The following is a 21,447-nucleotide window of genomic DNA, read 5'->3' on the forward strand; positions in this document are numbered from 1 at the left end:
GGAACCCAACTCCATCCTGGACCAGGAAGAGGAGGAGGAAGCAGTAGGGAAGGAGGAGAGGTAGGAGCATCTTGGCTGTGGAGGACTTCCGGGTGGCAAAAAATACAAATGGTTCTGTGAATTGCAGCAGACAACAGGTATTTAACAGAGACAGAAAATAAGCATTATAGAGTTCTTTCCTATTAGAAATATTAAAAGCAGCTCTTCAAAACAAAAAAAAAGGGGGGGGAAGAAAACTTAAGAACGTAAGAGAATGAGAAGACAGAAAGTAGGAAAATTGGGACTTCTCTGGTGGCGCAGTGGTTAAGAATCCACCTGCCAATGCAGGAGACACGGGTTTGATCCCTGGTCTGGGAAGATCCCACATGCCAAGGAGCAACTAAGCCCATGTGCCACAACTACTGAGCCTGTGCTCTGCAGCCCACGAGACACAACTACTGAAGCCCGCGTGTCACAACTACTTAAGGCTGTGCACCTACAGCCCGTGCTCCACAAGAGCAGCCACCAAGAGAAGCCACCGCAATGGGAATCCTGCGCACTACAATGAAGAGTAGTCCCTGCTTGTGGCAACTAGAGAAAAACCCGCGCACAGCAACGAAGACCCAAAGCGGCCAAAAAAATTAAAAATAAATGAATAAATAAAATTAAGAAAAAAACAAAAGAAAGTAGGAAAATAATGAGGAAAACATTAAGGTTAGGAGTTTGAGCAAGAATTTATAATGAGGTTTCCGCAGAGCTGGAACTCCTGGCTTGGGGTCTCTTCCCTCTGCCGTCACGGAACTGCCCCGGAGCCCGAGGGGAGGCGGCCTCACTGAGGCTGCCAGCTCTGGAGGGGACCCGGAGGCCGAAGCCTCGACAGTCCCAGGGACGGCGGGCCGTTTGTTTCAACAAATAACTTAAAGACAAAATGGAAAAACAAGGATGTTTGTGCCTTAGATCATGTTGATGTGAAACCGGGGATGGCCACCTTGTTCCAGGTTTGTGAATTGCAGTGCCGCTGAGCTCCATTTTTCAACTTGCTTTTTTGTGAGCTACCAGCAAAACCGCAGGATTGCCCGGTGAGGAAGATGGCGGAAGAGTAAGACGCGGAGATCACCTTCCTCCCCACAGATACACCAGAAATACATCTACACGTGGAACAATTCCTACAGAACACCTATTGAATGCTGGCAGAAGACGTCAGACCTCCCAAAAGGCAAGAAACTCCCCACATACCTGGGAGAGGGGATTAAAAGCGCTGCTTAAAGGAGCTCCAGAGACGGGCGCAAGCCGCGGCTAAAAGCGCGGACCACAGAGATGTGCATGAGACGCTAAAGCTGCTGCTGCCGCCACCAAGAAGCCTATGTGCGAGCACAGGTCACTCTCCACACCCCTCTTCCGGGGAGACTGTGCAGCCCGCCACTGCCAGGGTCCTGGGATCCAGGGACAACTTCCTCGGGAGAACACACAGCACGCCTCAGGCTGGTGCAAAGTCATGCCGGCCTCTGCCACCGCAGGCCCGCCCCTCACTCCGTGCCCCGCCCCCCCCCCCCCCCCCCCCCCGGCCTGAGTGAGCCAGAGTCCCTGAAGCAGCTGCTCCTTTAACCCCGTACTGTCTGAGCAAAAAACAGACGCCCTCAGGCGACCTACACGCAGGGGCCAAATCCAAAGCTGAACCCCCGGAGCTGTGCGAACAGAGAAAGGGAAATCTCTCCCAGCAGCCTCAGAAGCAGTGGATTAAAGCTCCACAATCAACTTGATGTACCCTGCATCCGTGGAATACATGAATAGACAATGTGTCATCCCAAATTGAGGAGGCGGACTTTGAGAGCAAGATTTACGATTTTTTCCCCTTTTCCTCTTTTTGTGAGTGTGTATGCGTATGCTTCTGTGTGAGATTTTGTCTGTATAGCTTTGCTTCCACCATTTGTCCTAGGGTTCTATCCATCCGTTTTTTTTGTTTTTGTTTTTTAATTTTTCTCTTAATAATTATTATCTATTTTAATAACTTTATTATATTTTATCTTACTTTATTTTATTTTACTTTATCTTCTATCTTTCTTTCTTTTTTTCCTTCCTTACCTCCTTCCTCCCTCCCTCCTTTCTTTCTTTCTTTCTTACTTTCTTGCTTTCTACTTCTACTAATTCTTTCTTTCTACTTTTTCTCCCTTTTATTCTGAGCCGTGTGGATGAAAGGCTCTTGGTGCTGCAGCCAGGAGTCAGTGCTGTGACTCTGAGGTGGGAAAGCCAACTTCAGGACACTGGTCCACAACAGACCTCCCAGCTCCACATAATATCAAACGGCAAAAATCTCCCAGAGATCTCCATCTCAGCACCAGCACCCAGCTTCACTCAACGACCAGAAAGCTACAGTGCTGGACACCCTATGCCAAACAACTAGCAAGACAGAAACACAAGCCCACCCATTAACAGAGAGGCTGCCTAAAATATTAATAAGACCACAGGTACCCCCAAAACACACCACCAGATGTGGACCTGCCCACCAGAAAGACAAGATCCAGCCTCATCCACCAGAACACAGGCATTACTCCCCTCCACCAGGAAGCCTACACAACCCACTGAACCAACCTTAGCCACTGGTGACAGACACCTAAAACAACGGGAACTACGAACCTGAAGCCTGTAAAAAGGAGACCCCAAACACAGTAAGATAAGCAAAATGAGAAGACAGAAAAACACACAGAGATGAAGGAGCAAGATAAAAACCCACCACACCTAACAAATGAAGAGGAAATAGGCACTTTACCTGAAAATGAATTCAGAATAACGATAGTAAAGATGATCCAAAATCTTGGAAATAGAATAGACAAAATGCAAGAAACATTTAAAAAGGACCTAGAAGAACTAAAGATGAAACAGACAAAGATGAACAACACAATAAATGAAATTAAAAATACTCGAGATGGGATCAATAGCAGAATAACTGAGGCAGAAGAATGGATAAGTGACCTGGAAGATAAAATAGTGGAAATAACTACTGCAGAGCAGAATAAAGAAAAAAGAATGAAAAGAACTGAGGACAGTCTCAGAGACCACTGGGACAACATTAAACGCACCAACATTCGAATTATAGGGGTTCCAGAAGAAGAAGAGAAAAAGAAAGGGACTGAGAAAATATTTGAAGAGATTATAGTTGAAAACTTCCCTAATATGGGAAGGGAAAAAGTTAATCAAGTCCAGGAAGCACAGAGTCCAATACAGGCTAAATCCAAGGAGAAACACGCCAAGACACATTTTAATCAAACTATCAAAAGTTAAATACAAGGAAAACATATTAAAAGCAGCAAGGGTAAAACAACAAATAACACACAAGGGAGTCCCCATAAGGTTAACAGCTGATCTTTCAGCAGAAACTCTGCAAGCCAGAAGGGACTGGCAGGACATTTTTAAAGTGATGAAGGGGAAAAACCTGCAACCAAGATTACTCTACCCAGCAAGGATCTCATTCAGATTTGATGGAGAAATTAAAACCTTTACACACAAGCAAAAGCTGAGAGAGTTCAGCACCACCAAACCAGCTTTATAAGGAATGCTAAAGGAACTTCTCTAGGCAAGAAACACAAGACAAGGAAAAGACCTACAATAATGAACCCAAAACAATTAAGACAATGGGATTAGGAACATACATATAGATAATTACCTGAAATGTAAAGGGACTAAATGCTCCCACCAAAAGACATAGATTGGCTGAATGGATACAAAAACAAGACCCATATATATGCTGTCTACAAGAGACCCACTTCAGACCTAGAGACACATACAGACTGAAAATAAGGGGATGGAAAAAGATATTCCATGCAAATGGAAACCAAAAAAAACCTGGAGTAGCAATTCTCATATCAGACAAATTAGACTTTAAAATAAAGACTATTAGAAGAGACAAAGAAGGACACTACATAATGATCAAGGGATGAATCCAAGAAGAAGACATAACAATTGTAAATATTCATGCACCCAACATAGGAGCACCTCAATACATAAGGCAAATACTAACAGCCATAAAAGGGGAAATCGACAGTAACACTTTCATAGTAGGGGACATTAACACCCCACTTTCACCAATGGACAGATCATCCAAGATGAAAATAAATAAGGAAACACAAGCTTTAAATGATACATTAAACAAGATGGACTTAATTGATATTTATAGGACATTCCATCCAAAAACAACAGAATACACATTTTTCTCAACTTCCCATGGAACATTCTCCAGGATAGATCATATTTTGGGTCACAAATCAAGCCTTGGTAAATTTAAGAAAATTGAAATTGTATCAAGTATCTTTTCCAACCACAATGCTATGAGACTAGATATCAATTACAGGAAAAGATCTGTAAAAAATACAAACACATGGAGGCTAAACAATACACTACTTAATAACAAAGTGATCACTGCAGAAATCAAAGAGGAAATAAAAAAAATACCTAGAAACCAATGACAATGGAGACACGACGACCCAAAACCTACGGGATGCAGCAGAAGCAGTTCTAAGAGGGAAGTTTATAGCAATACAATCCTACCTTAAGAAACAGGAAACGTCTCAAATAAACAACTTAACCTTGCACCTAAAGAAATTAGAGAAAGAAGAACAAAAAGACCCCAAAGGTAGCAGAAGGAAAGAAATCATAAAGATCAGATCAGAAATAAATGAAAAAGAAATGAACGAAACGATAGCAAAGATCAATAAAACTAAAAGCTGGTTCTTTGAGAAGATAAACAAAATTGATAAACCATTAGCCAGACTCATCAAGAAAAAAGGAAGAAGACTCAAACCAATAGAATTAGAAATGAAAAAGGAGAAGTAACAACTGACGCTGCAGAAATACAAAAGATCATGAGAGATTACTACAAGCAGCTCTATGCCAGTAAAATGGACAACCTGGAAGAAATGGACAAATTCTTAGAAATGCACAACCTGCCAAGACTGAATCAGGAAGAAATAGAAAATATGAACAGACCAATCACAAGCACTGAAATCGAAACTGTGATTAAAAATCTTCCAACAAACAAAAGCCCAGGACCAGATGGCTTCACAGGCGAATTCTATCAAACATTTAGAGAAGAGCTAACACCTATCCTTCTCAAACTCTTCCAAAATATAGCAGAGGGAGGAACACTCCCAAACTCATTCTACGAGGCCACCATCACCCTGATACCAAAACCAGAAAAGGATGTCACAAAGAAAGAAAACTACAGGCCAATATCACTGATGAACATAGATGCAAAAATCCTCAACAAAATACTAGCAAACAGAATCCAACAGCACATTAAAAGGATCATACACCATGATCAAGTGGGGTTTATTCCTGGAATGCAAGGACTCTTCAATATATGCAAAACAATTAATGTGACAGATCATATTAACAAATGGAGGAGAAAAAACATATGATAAACTCAGTAGATGCAGAGAAAGCTTTTGACAAAATTCAACACCCATTTATGATAAAAACCCTGCAGAAAGTAGGCATAGAGGGAACGTTCCTCAACATAATAAAGGCCATATATGACAAGCCCACAGCCAACATCGTCCTCAATGGTGAAAAACTGAAAGCATTTCCACTAAGATCAGGAACAAGACAAGGTTGCCCACTCTCACCACTCTTATTCAACATAGTTTTGGAAGTTTTAGCCACAGCAATCAGGGAAGAAAAGGAAATAAAAGGAGTCCAAATCGGAAAAGGAGAAGTAAAGCTGTCACTGTTTGCAGATGACATGATACTATACATAGAGAATCCTAAAGATGCTACCAGAAAACTACTAGAGCTAATCAATGAATTTGGTAAAGTTACAGGATACAAAATTAATGCACAGAAATCTCTGGCATTCCTATACACTAATGATGAAAAATCTGAAAGTGAAATCAAGAAATCACTCCCATTTACCACTGAAACAAAAAGAATAAAATATCTAGGAATAAACCTACCTAAGAAGACAAAAGACCCCTATGCAGAAATTTATAAGACACTGATGAAAGAAATTAAAGATGATACAAGTAGATGGAGAGATATACCATGTTCTTGGATTGGAAGAATCAACATTGTGAAAATGACTCTACTACCCAAAGCAATCTACAGATTCAATGCAATCACTATCAAACTACCACTGGCATTTTTCACAGAACTAGAACAAAAAATTTCACAGTTTGTATGGAAACACAAAAGACCCCGAATAGCCAAAGCAATCTTGAGAACGAAAAACTGAGCTGGAGGAATCAGGCTCCCTGACTTCAGACTATACTACAAAGTTACAGTAATCAAAACAGTATGGTACTGGCACAAAAATAGAAAGACAGCTCAATGGAACAGGATAGAAAGCCCAGAGATAAACCCACGCACATATGGACACCTTATCTTTGATAAAGGAGGCAGGATTGTACAGTGGAGAAAGGACAGCCTCTTCAATAAGTGGTGCTGGGAAAACTGGACAGGTACATGTAAAAGTATGAGATTAGATCACTCCCTAAGACCATTTACAAAAATAAGCTCAAAATGGATTAAAGACCTAAATGTAAGGCCAGAAACTATCAAACTCTTAGAGGAAAACATAGGCAGAATACTCTGTGACATAAATCACAGCAAGATCCTTTTTGACCCACCTCCTAGAGAAATGGAAATAAAAACAAAAATAAACAAATGGGACGTAATGAAACTTAAAAGCTTTTGCAAAGCAAAGGAAACCATAAACAAGACCAAAAGGCAACCCTCAGAATGGGAGAAAATAGTTGCAAATGAATCAACGGACAAACGATTAATCTCCAAAATTTATAAGCAGCTCATGCAGCTCAATAACAAAAAAACAAAGCAACCCAATCAAAAAATGGGCAGAAGACCTAAATAGACATTTCCCCAAAGAAGATATACCGACTGCCAACAAACACATGAAAGAATGCTCAGCATCATTAATCATTAGAGAAATGCAAATCAAAACTACAGTGAGATATCATCTCACACCGATCAGAATGGCCATCATCAAAAAATCTACAAACAATAAATGCTGGAGAGGGTGTGGGGAAAAGGGAACATTCTTGCACTGCTGGTGGGAATGTGAATTGGTACAGCCACTATGGAGAACAGTATGGAGGTTCCTTAAAAAACTACAAATAGAACTACCATATGACCCAGCAATCCCACTACTGGGCATTTACCCTGAGAAAACCATAACTCAAAAAGAGTCACGTACCAAAATGTTCATTGCAACTCTATTTACAACAGCCCAGAGATGGAAACAACCTAAGTGTCCATCATCGGATGAATGGATAAAGAAGATGTGGCACATATATACAATGGAATATTACTCAGACATAAAAAGAAACGAAATTGAGCTATTTGTAACGAGGTGGATAGACCTAGAGTCTGTCACACAGAGTGAAGTAAGTCAGAAAGAGAAAGACAAATACTGTATGCTAACACATATATATGGAATTTAAGAAAAAAAAATGTCATGAAGAACCTAGGGGTAAGACAGGAATAAAGACACAGATCTGTTAGAGAATGGACTTGAGGGTATGTGGAGAGGGAAGGGTAAGCTGTGACAAAGCATGAGAGAGGCATGGACATATATACACTACCAAACATAAGGTAGATAGCTAGTGGGAAGCAGCCGCATAGCACAGGGAGATCAGCTCGGTGCTTTGTGACCACCTAGAGGTGTGGGATAGGGAGGGTGGGAGGGAGGGAGACGCAAGAGAGAAGAGATATAGGAACATATGTATAACTGATTCGCTTTGTTATAAAGCAGAAACTAACACACCATTGTAAAGCAATTATACTCTAATAAAGATGTAAAAAAAAAGAATTTATAATGAGATGGTAAGAAAGAGATAATTTCTTTTAGCAATTGCCAAAGGAAAAGAAGAGGATATTTCGATATTATACTGTATGTTGTAAAATTTAAATTGTTTTTCTGGGTAATGAACTAGTAGTTCTTTTGAGTGCAATACTGATCTAACAGAGTCCATATGACAATTTATTTTTATTAAGTCACATTAAACCCATTCTATTAAATCTTTCAAGAAATATGCATCCATGTTAATCATTGGGCTACTTGCAGGGGATATGACAGTCAATTCCTGCCCAAATATGGCTTAACATCTAATGACACATTAACAAATTTGCTTTCAACCATCATTTACAGACCATGGTGACATAAAGAGTGTAGTTGGCATGACAGATTTTCCACTGTAAATTAATAAATTGCAAACCAGTCTCCATTTCCATGAGATTTTTCTTTATAATGATGCCATTAGGACCTCATCATCTCTGGGCAAGATTAATTGCTAAGTTTGTCACATAAGATACCACATTTACATAGAAGCATAAAACTTTATTCTAGAAGTAGTATTATAATAAAAATACTATGCTTACTAAGAGGCAGTGATTCCAAATTACTTTAATCCAACTATCTCATTTAATAAAAATATAAACACCGTGAATCTATAAAGTAAATATTATTAGTGTACCCATTTCATACAAAGAGAAATTATAATTCTGAACTTTATTAATTTTCTTGGTGTTAAACAATAATCCATATACTGTTCCTATCACCACTATGGACTACCATATTTTCCTGCACAGAATCAGGTTTTAAATAATGTTGATGGACAGTTAAAGTGGGAATTTAAATCATATTGTTGACGGACCTTCAAAATTGTGGTGATTTTCCTATTTCCATAAGCAAGAAAAATCTACTAACAAACCACTCAGATGAATCATCAAGGTATGCTAATAACCACATTGGCTGATAATCTTTAGACTAGCCTTCTCATTTGTGTTTGGTAGCAAGTCCATTCTTTTAATTAAAAAAATGCCATATAGCATATCAAATGCTTGAAATTCAAGGTGCTTTGTTCATAATGGTGATAACTGACATGGTCATACAAGGGAAGGCTTCTGAAAGGAAAGAATATTTAAGCTGAAAGGACTTCTTAGTTGATGAGTATCAGGGTACAAGACAAAGTTTTAGGAATTATTTTATTGTCTGGAATGATAGACTTTCCTCCATGTTGATAGTCTTGTTTCCAGCAACACAGAGTCATCACTTTCACTGGGTGAATGTAGGGTCATTATGTTCTGTCTTCATTTACATTTAGACAACACCAACATAGGGAATTGCAGACTGGTCATGAGGGAGACCTCTCAAGTAATTCAGCCTGGTTCAACGTCAGTTCTGCTATTAAAAACTACACTATTTGGGACAAATTGCATAACTTCTTTACATTCTAGTTTCCTGGTAATATGCCTATATCATAGTGCCGTTTTTGGATTTAAGTGCTTGATACATAGTAAGTATTCAATAAGTGTTGGCTACATTTACTAGTCGTTTTGGGTCTTCTATTTAAACAGGCATGTGCTTTACACAGGCAGATTCTGCAGTTTCAGCTTTTGCTGTTAAAAAAAAATAACCATACCTGTTTTGTAAGCTTGAGGAGCGGAATAAATAGAATAAGACATATGAGAATACTTTAAAAATGCAAAAACATAAAAATATAAGGAATTTAAAAGTATATGTTACCTTCTTTGGTTCTCTAAATATGTGTTATGTATGAGTCTTGCTTCCTGAACTTCTTTGAGGCATAGGCCAATCTCATGTTCTTCTTAGAGGCTTCTGATATACCTAGCACAGTGGTAGCATATGGAAGACATCCAATAAGCAACCTCTTATAGGTTTTCTTGATTATAGCAGCTAGGTAGTGGTCCTCCTTCCAAATCTGTATGGCATTTCTGTACATGTTTTTATATATTTAATGCAAAACTACTTATGTTTTAATTACTTGTGTACTTGTTTTATTTTACCAGAAACAATGCAAATTTCTTATATGAATTAATATATCTGAACATTTAGAACAACAAAGGGTATACAGTAAGCACTACAGAAGGGTTTGCTGTTATAATCATAAGTACTGTCAACATTGCTATTATAATTAGCTATCTTTTTCCAGGTGGGGACCATGTGTACCACTCAGCATCTAGCCAGGTGACTAACTGTAAAAATGATATTATTAAATTTGAGCTTTCTGAGTCCTAAAAATAAATATATGCTATTTTCTTAAATGGGCTCATTGCTTTCATTCAGGAGTTTTATGGAATTTAGCAGATTCCTGTGGCAACTTGAATACAGTGCACTTAAGGGGACTGAGGCAGAAAAAAGGTTAAGAAATCACCTCACATAGAAAATCCCATAACATTAACTTCATGCATAATCAGATGTGAGCAATGAACAGTATTACAATCAATTTCAATTTATGGAATCAAAATCATGACTGGAGGTCATCTGTCTAATCCTTGAGAATAGCAGCTTTAAAATGAGAGATGTCTGGGTGATAAAATGCCCATTATCTGCTTCTACCCATAGGTAACCTGCTTTTACCCTTCGACCCACAAATCTGCTATGCTGAAATATCTGTGAGAGGGAATGCTTCTGAAAACGACATATTAGTGCCAGTGAATCAGCATATCCAGCAGTGAGATGTCCTTTCTGTATGTCCTGCATTCAGAGACAATGTTCCCAGAAATGGTAATCATCACCATAGTGAAGGACAGGAAGTTTTCTCATCAATAATTTTAAGGTAAGAGATAGAAATAGAATGAAAAAGGACAATCATGCTTTAAATATTGTAAGTCTCAAGAAACTTTTATGACCATATCCAAATTTCTTTAAAATACCTCAAATTTAAATATACTGTAGGCTCCATCTAGCAGAGTATGCAACTTCTATTTCCCGCCTCCAGAACATGAGAATCACATCTTTTATTATCAAGGAAGTATCTTAATTCTTCCCACAATTACATTTTAATAAGAAGGTTCTTAACAATTACTCTTAGAATTGTATCCATAGCTTCCATAAATGTTCTGATAGCTAGTTTCATTCATAAACACTGATTAAGTCCTAATTTTGCCCTGAGACTTGCACTGATTGTTGTGTAGGATGCACAGGTAAATAAGACAAGATACTTTCTGTGTCAAAGTAGTAAACGATCTAGTAAAAACAAACTCATAATGGGACAAGTGATTTGGTCGTCAACAATCCAAGCATCATAAATATCCAAAAAGTTTTCTTTCTCAGTCCACTGCACATTGGATGGTGGATTAAATCCCTCCACTAATTTATATATGTGCACTTGGCTTTCGACTGTGTTGGGATTATATCCAATTTAATCCCTTAGAGAAAAAAAAAAAAACTCCTATGACAACTTTTCTAAGTATGATACTATATCTAAAATTTTTAAACATGTGAAGCCTAGAAAGAGTCTTAATTTTTCCATTTGTTTTGTAAGCCAATATCTTATTAAATTTGAAATAATACCTGAAGTTTATCAGGCATAAAACTAAATGAAATAAAATGAAACATCTTATAATTCTATTTAATTCTTTTTTTTCAACTTCTACACTTATTTGTGTACTTTACCACTGGAAAAATCTTAACCACATGATATTTAGGATCTACTCAGCAAAGAATTGTTTATTCAGCAAATAATTTATGAAGCAGCTATCAAGTGCTGAACAAGACCTGTCCTCCTACAGATATAGGGGGAGTATACAAGATAAATCAGTGACCATCTACATATGAGGAGGAATTATAGCTTGAGAGATGACACATCCTGGTTTACTTCACACAGTCAGTTTATGTCAATAGTCCTGGAGTATTTACTAATATCATCCCATTTTATTGTCAAAAGTATACCAGTTTGGAATGTTAATTATATGGTCACAAGAGAGGGGAAAGAATTTGTGGATTGGAGTCAGACAGATTTCAGATTAAATCCTGACTTTGCCTTTTACCTATTCTGTGACATTGAATCTCATTTTCTTCATCTGGTAAACAGGTATATTACCACATAATTACCTAATTGTGAAAATAAAATGAAGGGTTTGCAAAATGCTTTGCTCTCCCACACCTCACCCCAGGTGACTGGCACCATTGTAGACACATAGTAGACACTCAGGACATGTTTGTTAATATTTAGAAAGATACTGCCAGCTACATAATTTGTGGGACCCAATGAAAAATAAAAATGCAGAGTCTCTTGTTCAAAAAACATGAAAAACTACTATTAAAAGCATTAAAATATAAAGCCTTTTTTTCTTCCACACACACTCCCTCTCAACTTGTCATAATGTAGTTTTCTATTTAATATTATAAGTAAAGACAAATTAAATGTTAAAATCATTAGCATGGATTTTGCCAATCACCTTTATACTTTGCAATGCCAGTTTCAACTGCAAAGAAAATAGCATTTAACTCATACACAGAATCACCAAAATTACACACTTGTATTCCTTAGCTCATGCTTGCACATATATTTCACTCTTTCCAGAACAGTGAGAAAAGTGCACAAAGCTAACTAACTAACTGGTTTTATTTCACTTGATACACATATATTCTATCACGAGTAAGGAAGAACTGAAAGGAAAGGAACTATGGGTTGCCCTCTTTTCCTTACTTTTTACATCATCATTTTCAAACTAAGTGGTTGGCAAATATAGAGAAGTAACACAGGTTAAAAGATATAAGAGGGTTCCTTGGTCATTGGGTTTCTAGAAGGTCATTGCCTTCCTTCTGTATTCAAAGCAAGTCTGGCTCAAGTAACAGAACAGGTGGTTTCCTGTCAGTGCCCTCATGAACTGAATGGAAATGTAGCATGTTTATGTTGTACTCTGAGCCTGACTGAACTCCCACAATCATGGATCCATAGGAATTCTGTGCTCCTGGGCATCAAAAATGCTCTATGCATATGACACAGCAAGAACTGGGGCGGACACATAATGCGAGCCTCTCCTCTGCTTGCTTGCACGTTCCATTGTCTCACTGGATTTCACTTACAAACATAAGTTCAAAGATTATATTATCAAGAATTTCAACACAGTGATGTTAAACCAAGTGACCTTAAAGCCCTCTGAATGACAGGCCCTGTTCAATATCACAGGTCATAAGCCCATGAAGCTGGCCTTATAGAAGTATAGAGAAGCTTTCCTGAGTCTATCATGGCAATAAACAAGACTGTTAAGGAAAGGTAGAGCCTTTGAAGTAACCAAGGTTGCAAAAGGAACACAAAAATGCCAGAAAGTACTCTATAAAACTGACTCTAACCAGAAGTCCTCTGACAACTACCCAATTACATCCTGCACAATTATTGTCACTCTAAGTAAAAACTCTTCTACTCCTACATGTACATTACCACTCTTAGCTTTTTACTTTTCACCAAAAGATGAGTTTTACTGGTTATCTTATGTCTTTCCCTAAATTGACATAGATAGGACAAGTCCTATTATCACAGTGAGAATGAATTCTCATACTTACAAAGGTCAATTGAGAGGTCAAGTTCATTTAGACTTTTGAACAGATAAAAAACAAAACATTTGTTTTCCTGAGATCAATTGCAATGTATTATATATGACAAGTTGTCCAGTGAAACTGTGTCCATACTGCAGTTGTGGAATTTTCCACGTATCTACCTGTATCTGTTGCTGAAATAGCGAGGAAAATAGAGTTTTAATCTACTCACAATCTGATGCAGGTGAGCATGGGAGAACTTGTCTGCATTCTTAAAAAAAAAAAAAAAGAATATCTCAATACTTTTATCTCCTTTACATTAGTATCTTGTAATGGGAAAGTTAAGTAAAACCTAAATATTGCAGTTGTACTGTGTTTATACATTTTTTGGGTGTCCTTTCTGCCTAGAGTTGCATATATTTCTTAGGAAAATGAGACCAGGGTCAATTGAAAGAGAAAAAAATATTTATTTTATTAATAAAGTAACATTTTTATTATTATTATTGTTATTTTATTTTATTTTTTTTGCGGTACGTGGGCCTCTCACTGTTGTGGCCTCTCCCGTTGCGGAGCACAGGCTCGGGACGCGCAGGCTCCGCGGCATGTGGGATCTTCCCGGAGCGGGGCACGAGCCCGTGACCCCCGCATCGGCAGGCAGACTCTCAACCACTGCGCCACCAGAAAAGCCCACATTTTTACTATTGACATTAATTTACTATAAGGACAAGATGGTTTTATAATTTAATGTCATGAACAAAATTTTATTCTAAGAAAAAATTTCCAAGCATCCCAAAAAATCTTGAGAAAATCTGGAAATCAGAAAGTTTTGAAGGACAAATATTATCCTTTAAAATAAAAGTTGTTGACATAAATTAAATATTAAAACTATCAAGCCATTCAAAATGAAAAAGAACATAATTTGGGGCATATGTTGTTTGCATGTATGTGTTTGTGGGTTTGTATTATAAATATAAAATAATAAATCTAGGTGCAGCTCTCTATGCTTCAATTCTTCCAGCTACAACTTTACCCCATTTGAAATAAATTGCACCTTAAATTTGAAGGCAATTTTCAGTAGTTTGGTGTGCAGTACAGATTTCATCTTTGATATTTAGTAAGTCTGAGATCTTTCTAACTTGTGAAGTCTGCATGTCTGCAAACTAGGATGTCTGTGTTTGTGTTTATTACCTTTTTCATGCATGCCTTGAAATGACTAAATTACAGGTATTTTACATGTGTTTTGTGGTACAAGACAGATACAGTCCACTGGTATAATTTATCTTGAAACACCCTGTTTTACAAAATTACAGAAAAGCACTGCAATTTGCTCAATTTTTTATTTCTAAGACTATGGTAAAATCTTCAAAGCCCAGAAGATGTCTTCCAGATAAGAACTTAGCCATGCAATAAACAATTTTCATCAAAGCTCTGGGTTTGGGGAAATAGAGTACAATTGTGGATTTAAAATCTTGATGATGTTTCTTACTTATTAGCTATTTTGTCTTTTGTATTTTGACCTAATTCAGCCACCAAAGGCATCAACTCTTATATAAGATTAGATACACACACACACACACACACAAACCGGTCCAAATCAGATTATCTACAATCAAGGTAATTGTGGAGAACAAAATTGTTCATCTGTGCTGTGCAGCTGCCTTTTGGATTTAGCGTTTGATCCCAAGTGACTGCTGAAGTTACAACTATAAAGTGTCCTTCTCTAATCCAGGGGAACTTTTTTACTTTAAAAATCACTTTTTAAAACTTGTTTTGACTTCTTCATTCTTCCTTGCAGTTTTATACATGAATTTATACATGAATAAAAACTAAAAACTCAGTAGATAACACATAAATCTTACAGCATTTAAAAAAATGCAGGATAATTTGATGCTGAAAATAATTCTTACTAATTTTCTGTAAGTATTCAAAATATTTTGTGCCTTCAATTCAGTTGTAAATGTTCTGGCTTCTTAACACTCAGTTAAGAATCATTGTATACTAGGAAAATATTTTGAATATATGTGTAATTAAATCATATTATGAAAATTTGACTTAGAATTGGACACTTCATTGAAGACACAGAAATAATATTACCAGTTTTAAAATGTGACTCTGAATTTTATATCTTTTAGTGTGGCTGAATGTGTAAAAATTTATACCCATTTTTTCTTATCTTGAGTCTACCTATTTGATATTCTGGATAATCTATCAGAATATCTATCATGTATTGATGGCATTCAATTGGCTAAAGTTAAATTCTGTATCTTAATCCATTTCTTCAAATGTTTTTCGATGTAAAATGTTGCCATTACTAGAGACATTTTCAATTTTTCTTCTTTAGAACTATTTGAGAGACAGCTCAACCTGGAGATACTAAGAAGAGACAATTTGTGGGAGTTTTCTGCCTTACTTGGATATTTTCCCCCAGTGGAAAAAGTACCTTTTGACATTACTGGTGAAGGCCTTTATTAACAAATAATCCTTTAAAAATTAACATATTTTCTAAATTCATAGTTTTTGCCTTGATTTTATATATGTTTATCACATATAACAATTCCTTTATCATTTATAAATCTTCAAATTAATAAGTAAAAAAGCATACATTTATATTTTTTAAAATTTTAGTCAATGTTTATTTCATGAGTATAAAACTATCTGCTTCCCACATTTTGAATCCTTTTTTTTAAAATTTTTATTGGAGTGGCTTTACAATTTTGTGTTAGTTTCTACTGTACAGCAAAGTGAATCAGCTATATGTATACATATATCTCTTCTTTTTTGAATTTCCTTCCCATTTAGGTCACCACAGAGCACTGAGTAGTGTTCCCTGGGCTATACAGTAGGTTCTCATTTGTTATCTATTTTATATATAGTATCAATAGTGTATATATGTCAATCCCAATCTCCCAATTCATCCCATCCCCTTTTCCCCCTTGGTATCCATATATTTGTTCTCTGCGTATGTGTCTCTATTTCTGCTTTGTAAATAAGATTGTCTATACCAATTTTTTCAGATTCTCCATATATGCGCTAATATATGATATTCATTTTTCTCTTTCTCACTTACTTCACTCTGTATAACAGTCTTTAGGTCCATCCACGTCTCTACAAATGACCCAATTTTGTTCCTTTTTATGGATGAGTAATATTCCATTGTATATATGTACCACATCTTATTTATCCATTCCTCTACTGATGGACATTTAGGTTGTTTCCATGTTCTGGTTACTGTAAATAGCGCTGCAATGAATATTGGGGTGCAAGTATCTTTTTGAATTATGGTTTTCTCTGGGTATATGCCCAGCAGTGGGATTGCTGGGGCACATGGTATTTCTATTTTTAGTTTTTTAAGGAACCTCCATACTGTTCTCCATAGTGGCTGTATCAATTTACATTCCCACCAGCAGTGCAAAAGGGTTCCCGGAATGAGCTCCACCACTTGTGTCCTCTGCTTTGCCTGGTCTTAGACTTGTATTGAGCCACAGTGGACAGGGTGTGTATGGGGTTGTTCTCAGCTGCGATAAACACTCCTTCCTCCCTCAGTAGTGCCCACGCTAACTTTTTACTTGCTTGTCTTCCAAATACTGTCTTTGCTTTGTGTGAACAGTTAGTTGTCCTCCCCGTGAAAAAACCAAGCAGTAGCAGTAATAGTGTAATAGTATCAGTCGTAATAGCAATAGTATTGTAGTAGCAAAACTACAGGGTGTATTTTCTCAGTAAAATTATTATTGCTAATTTAAAGAATCAGAGCCCCTAAAATGCTAATACAATCCAACCTACAGATACAGAAGTCTAGATTTAGAGAAACCTATCATTACAAAGCATTCATAATTACAATTGTAATGACTAACATTTATTCTGAGCCTACTGTATGGTAGGTATTTTCCTGAGTTTTTGTATGTGTTACCCTTTTAAATCTTTACAATTCTATGGCTAGGATTATTCTCATTTTCCATGTAAATAATCAAAGTTTAGTATACTTTTCAAAGATAAGGTAGCTAGCAATTTTTAGAATTGGTATTCCAATATTCTAATCCAGGTTCATCCAACTTTAGAACCCATCCAGTGTTATATGACTGAAACATAACAGAGAGTCCAATATATATTGAAATATATATATGTATTGAAATATACATATATATGCATATTTAGGATAATATAAATATACATATATAGAAATATACACATTTATGTATATATAGGATAATCAGTAAAACTCTTTTTGAATATAAACATTCAATCTACTGGCCTTTTAAAAAATACATGCACATGTTACAAAAGCAGCAGGGTTTTACTAGGACTAGTCAAATTCTATTACTAGCAAACTATGAGATGCAAATTGATCAATAACAATGTTATATACAAAAGTAAATAACCAGGGAAGAAAAAATATATTAAATGATTCCTGCCCTTAAGAATCTAATAACGCAGGAAGATGATGTACATACAAAAATTGAATTAATAAAAAATATTTGATGAACTGATTGGAATACAAGGAATGATATAGACAATAGGAAAGGAATCTGTAGTGAGAAGAGGTTGACTATTGAGTCCTCATGTGGTAATGGAGGAGCTGGGACTTTGAAAAAAAAGGATTTGGATGAATAAAATGAAATATAATTATTCACTCTATTTGTTTGTTATGTGGAACTGGGACCTTCATACATTAAATGTTCATGCCCTGAACTGAATATTTGTGGACCCTCAAAATTCATGATGAAGCCCTAACATGATGGCATTTGGAGGTGAGACCATTGGAAAGCAATTAGCTCAGAGGGTGGAGCCCCTGAGATGGAATCCAATGTCTTTACAAGAACAGGAAGAGAGCTAGGCCTATCTCTCTCATATTCTAATTCTCAGTCTCTGTCTCTCCTCCCTCCCCCTTCCTCTCTCCCTCCCTCTCTCTCTCTCCCTCTCCATCCCTCTTCCATGTGAAGATGCAATGAGAAAATGGCTGTCTGTAGCCAGAAAGAGAGCCTTTACCAAAAATTCAACCACGCTGGCATCTTGATTTTGGACTTCCATATTCCAGAATTGTGAGAAATTAATGTTTGTTGTTTAAGCCACCCAGTCTGTAGTATTCTGTTATAGCAGTCTGAACTAAGACGCTTTGTTTGCCTTCACTTACAAAATTGAGACAATGTAACATAGTGAACCAAGGATACACCTTTGAGTTTGAATCTCTTTTCCACCATTTATTAGCTCCATGTCATTGGGCTACTTACTCAACATCTCTGAAATTCATCTTTAAAATATATTAGTTAGCTGTATTGTTGAGGACTTGTGAAGATGTAGAGAAATTAGAACATTGCGCACTGTTGGTAAGAATGTAAAATTGTATGTGTAGTCACTATGCAAAACTGTATGGCATCTCCTCAAAAATTAAAAATAAAAATTACTGTATTATCCAGCAATTCCACTTTTAGGCATATACCCAAAAGAATTGAAAGTAGGTTTTTGAAGAGATATTATACACTCATGTTTATTGCAGCAGCGTTATTTGCAATAGCCAAAAGGAGAAAGGAATACAAGTATCCATTGGTGGAAGAATGGATAAACAAAGTGTGGTATAAACATCCAATGGAATATTATTCAGACTTAATAAGGAAGGACATTCTGGCACATGCTACAAAATAGATGAAACTTGAGGATATTATGTTAAGTGAAACAAGACACAAAATAAGTTCTATACAATTCCACTTATATGAAGTACCTACCATAGTAAAATTTACAGACACAGAAAATAGAACGGTGGTTTCAAGGGGCTGGGGTCAGGGAAGAAGGGGGAGTTTCAGTTTTGTAAAATGAAGAGTTCTATGGATGGATAGTGGTGATGGTAGTACAACAATGTGAATGTACTTAATGCCACCAAACAGTACAGTTAAAAATGATAAATTTGTCTTATATGTATTTTACTATAATTAAAAACAAAGCAAAAGTGAATTTTTTTTAAAAGTGTCGTGTAGGGTGTGTGTGTCTTAGGGAACTCGAGGAAACACACTGTTTGTTTGTTTTTTGCGGTACGTGGGCCTCTCACTGCTATGGCCCCTCCCGTTGCGGGGCATAGGCTCCGGACGCGCAGGCTCAGCAGCCATGGCTCACAGGCCCTCCCGGGGCATGTGGGATCTTCCCGGACCGGGGCATGAACCCATGTCCCCTGCATCGGCAGGCAGACGCTCAACCACTGCTCCACCAGGGAAGCCCCCGAGGAAGTACACTTTTAAAAAAAATGAAAAGGGAAGGAAAAAAGGCCATTTCAAATAATATTAATTAAATTTTGCTAACCAGCTTTTGAATAACTTGAATTTTCCATTTTTACAATATGTTAGATAAGAAAGAAGCCAAAATTACCCACATGTATAATTCAGTCCAGGCTGAATAAGAAATATATTCAGTCCAGGCTCAATGCTGACATCTTTTAATTCTCTAATCATGATTTTGGAACATTAGTCCATGCCTTTATAAATCAAGCATTGAACCAAAAGGCAGGTCACAAGGACTCTGTCTAAAGACTCTCAAATACACACTTTAATTGCTCAGCTGTCTTTTCCTTTAAAGTTGTAATTCCCCAATTTTGGATATCACAGTAAATTTGACACAAAAGATACCATCTTAACATAGTACTACTTAACAAAGATGACTGTCATTTCTGTCACATGAAAACCCTGTCAGGAACCACACTTCAACTTTTCTGTTGCCATAGATACCACGTTTCCTCTTGTGACCAAAAGTGAAAAATGCGGCTCAGTATCATGATTCAAATATAAAGAATAAAGAATTGCAAAATTTTAAAAGATGCCACTAACTTTCATAAAATTGGCAAATATGAAAAAAATTCCAATATAGAAATTGGTGTGATAACACAAGGATTTTCACAAGGTACTTAGAAAAGTAGAAATTGGCTTAGCCTTTTGGGCAAGTAATTTGGAAAAATAGAGCTTTCATTTTTTTCATTGTGTTTTTCCAATAATAATAGTTATTGCCATATTTCTATCCTAAAGAGAGGGGTAACAAAGATATATGTAGAATAATATTCATTGCAGTGCTTTTGTGATAATAATAGTAATTTAATTATGATGATGATGAAATTGTTAAATAATATATCCATTAATTGAATTATTATGTAAATATCAAATTATTTTTAAAGTTCTTTGTTTTCTTTTTTTTAATAAATTTATTTATTTATTTTTGGCTGTGTTGGGTCTTTGTTGCTATGTGCTGGCTTTCTCTAGTTGCAGTGAGCAGGGGCTACCCTTCATTGAGGTGCGCAGGCTTCTCTTGTTTCAGAGCACAGCCTCTAGGCACGTGGACTTCAGTAGCTGTGGCTCGCAGGCTCTAGAGCACAGATTCAGTAGTTGTGACGCATGGGCTTAGGTGCTCTGCAGCATGTGGGATCTTCCCGGACCAGGGCTCGAACCCATGTCCCCTGCATTGGCAGGCGGATGCTTAACCACTGTGTCACCAGGGAAGTCCATTTTTAAAGCTCTTTAATGGCATTTAAAATGCTCGAAGTATATTAAATGGGACAAAGGGACAAAACAGATTACAAATCGTGTAATTGCATAATTTGAATTTTTATTTAAGTAAATACATTATACATTTGTGTGAGTGTATTCTAAAAATAAATCGAATTAGAATATTAACAGTGATAGAGCTGAGAGATGGTGGTGAAAATACATCTCAGCTTCTTCTCTAAACATATTTATGTTTACCTGATTTCCTAAAATGGATATTTGAAACAGTAATATGTACCACCTTAAGCATTTCATGTTGCAAATAATATAAACCTCAAACCACCCTGTGTGGTAGATTTTTTTTTCTCCATTTTTTTCATATGGGAAATTTGAGGCATGGACAATTAATTTGCCTGAGCCCGTAAAACAAAAATATAGCAGAATGGCACTTAGTTCCAAGACATATTTCACTCTGATGAATTTAGTCTAATCCACTAAATTACAGCAGTAATAATTTACTTAACACTTCACACATAAATGAATTAATAAATAAAGTACTTAGTACATCAGAGTTAAGTAGGATATTCAGCCTCAGTTTACTCTAAATCATTGGAATTTGATAATTCAAGGCTCATGGACAATTCTTAGTTTTAATATTTGTATTGGATTTCTTTCTACGAGAAAATAACAAGTTTTATTGTTGTTATTGTTGATGTTTCTTAA

The sequence above is a fragment of the Lagenorhynchus albirostris genome, chromosome 3, assembly GCF_949774975.1.
Source record: "Lagenorhynchus albirostris chromosome 3, mLagAlb1.1, whole genome shotgun sequence".
NCBI classification, from domain to species: Eukaryota; Metazoa; Chordata; class Mammalia; order Artiodactyla; family Delphinidae; genus Lagenorhynchus; species Lagenorhynchus albirostris.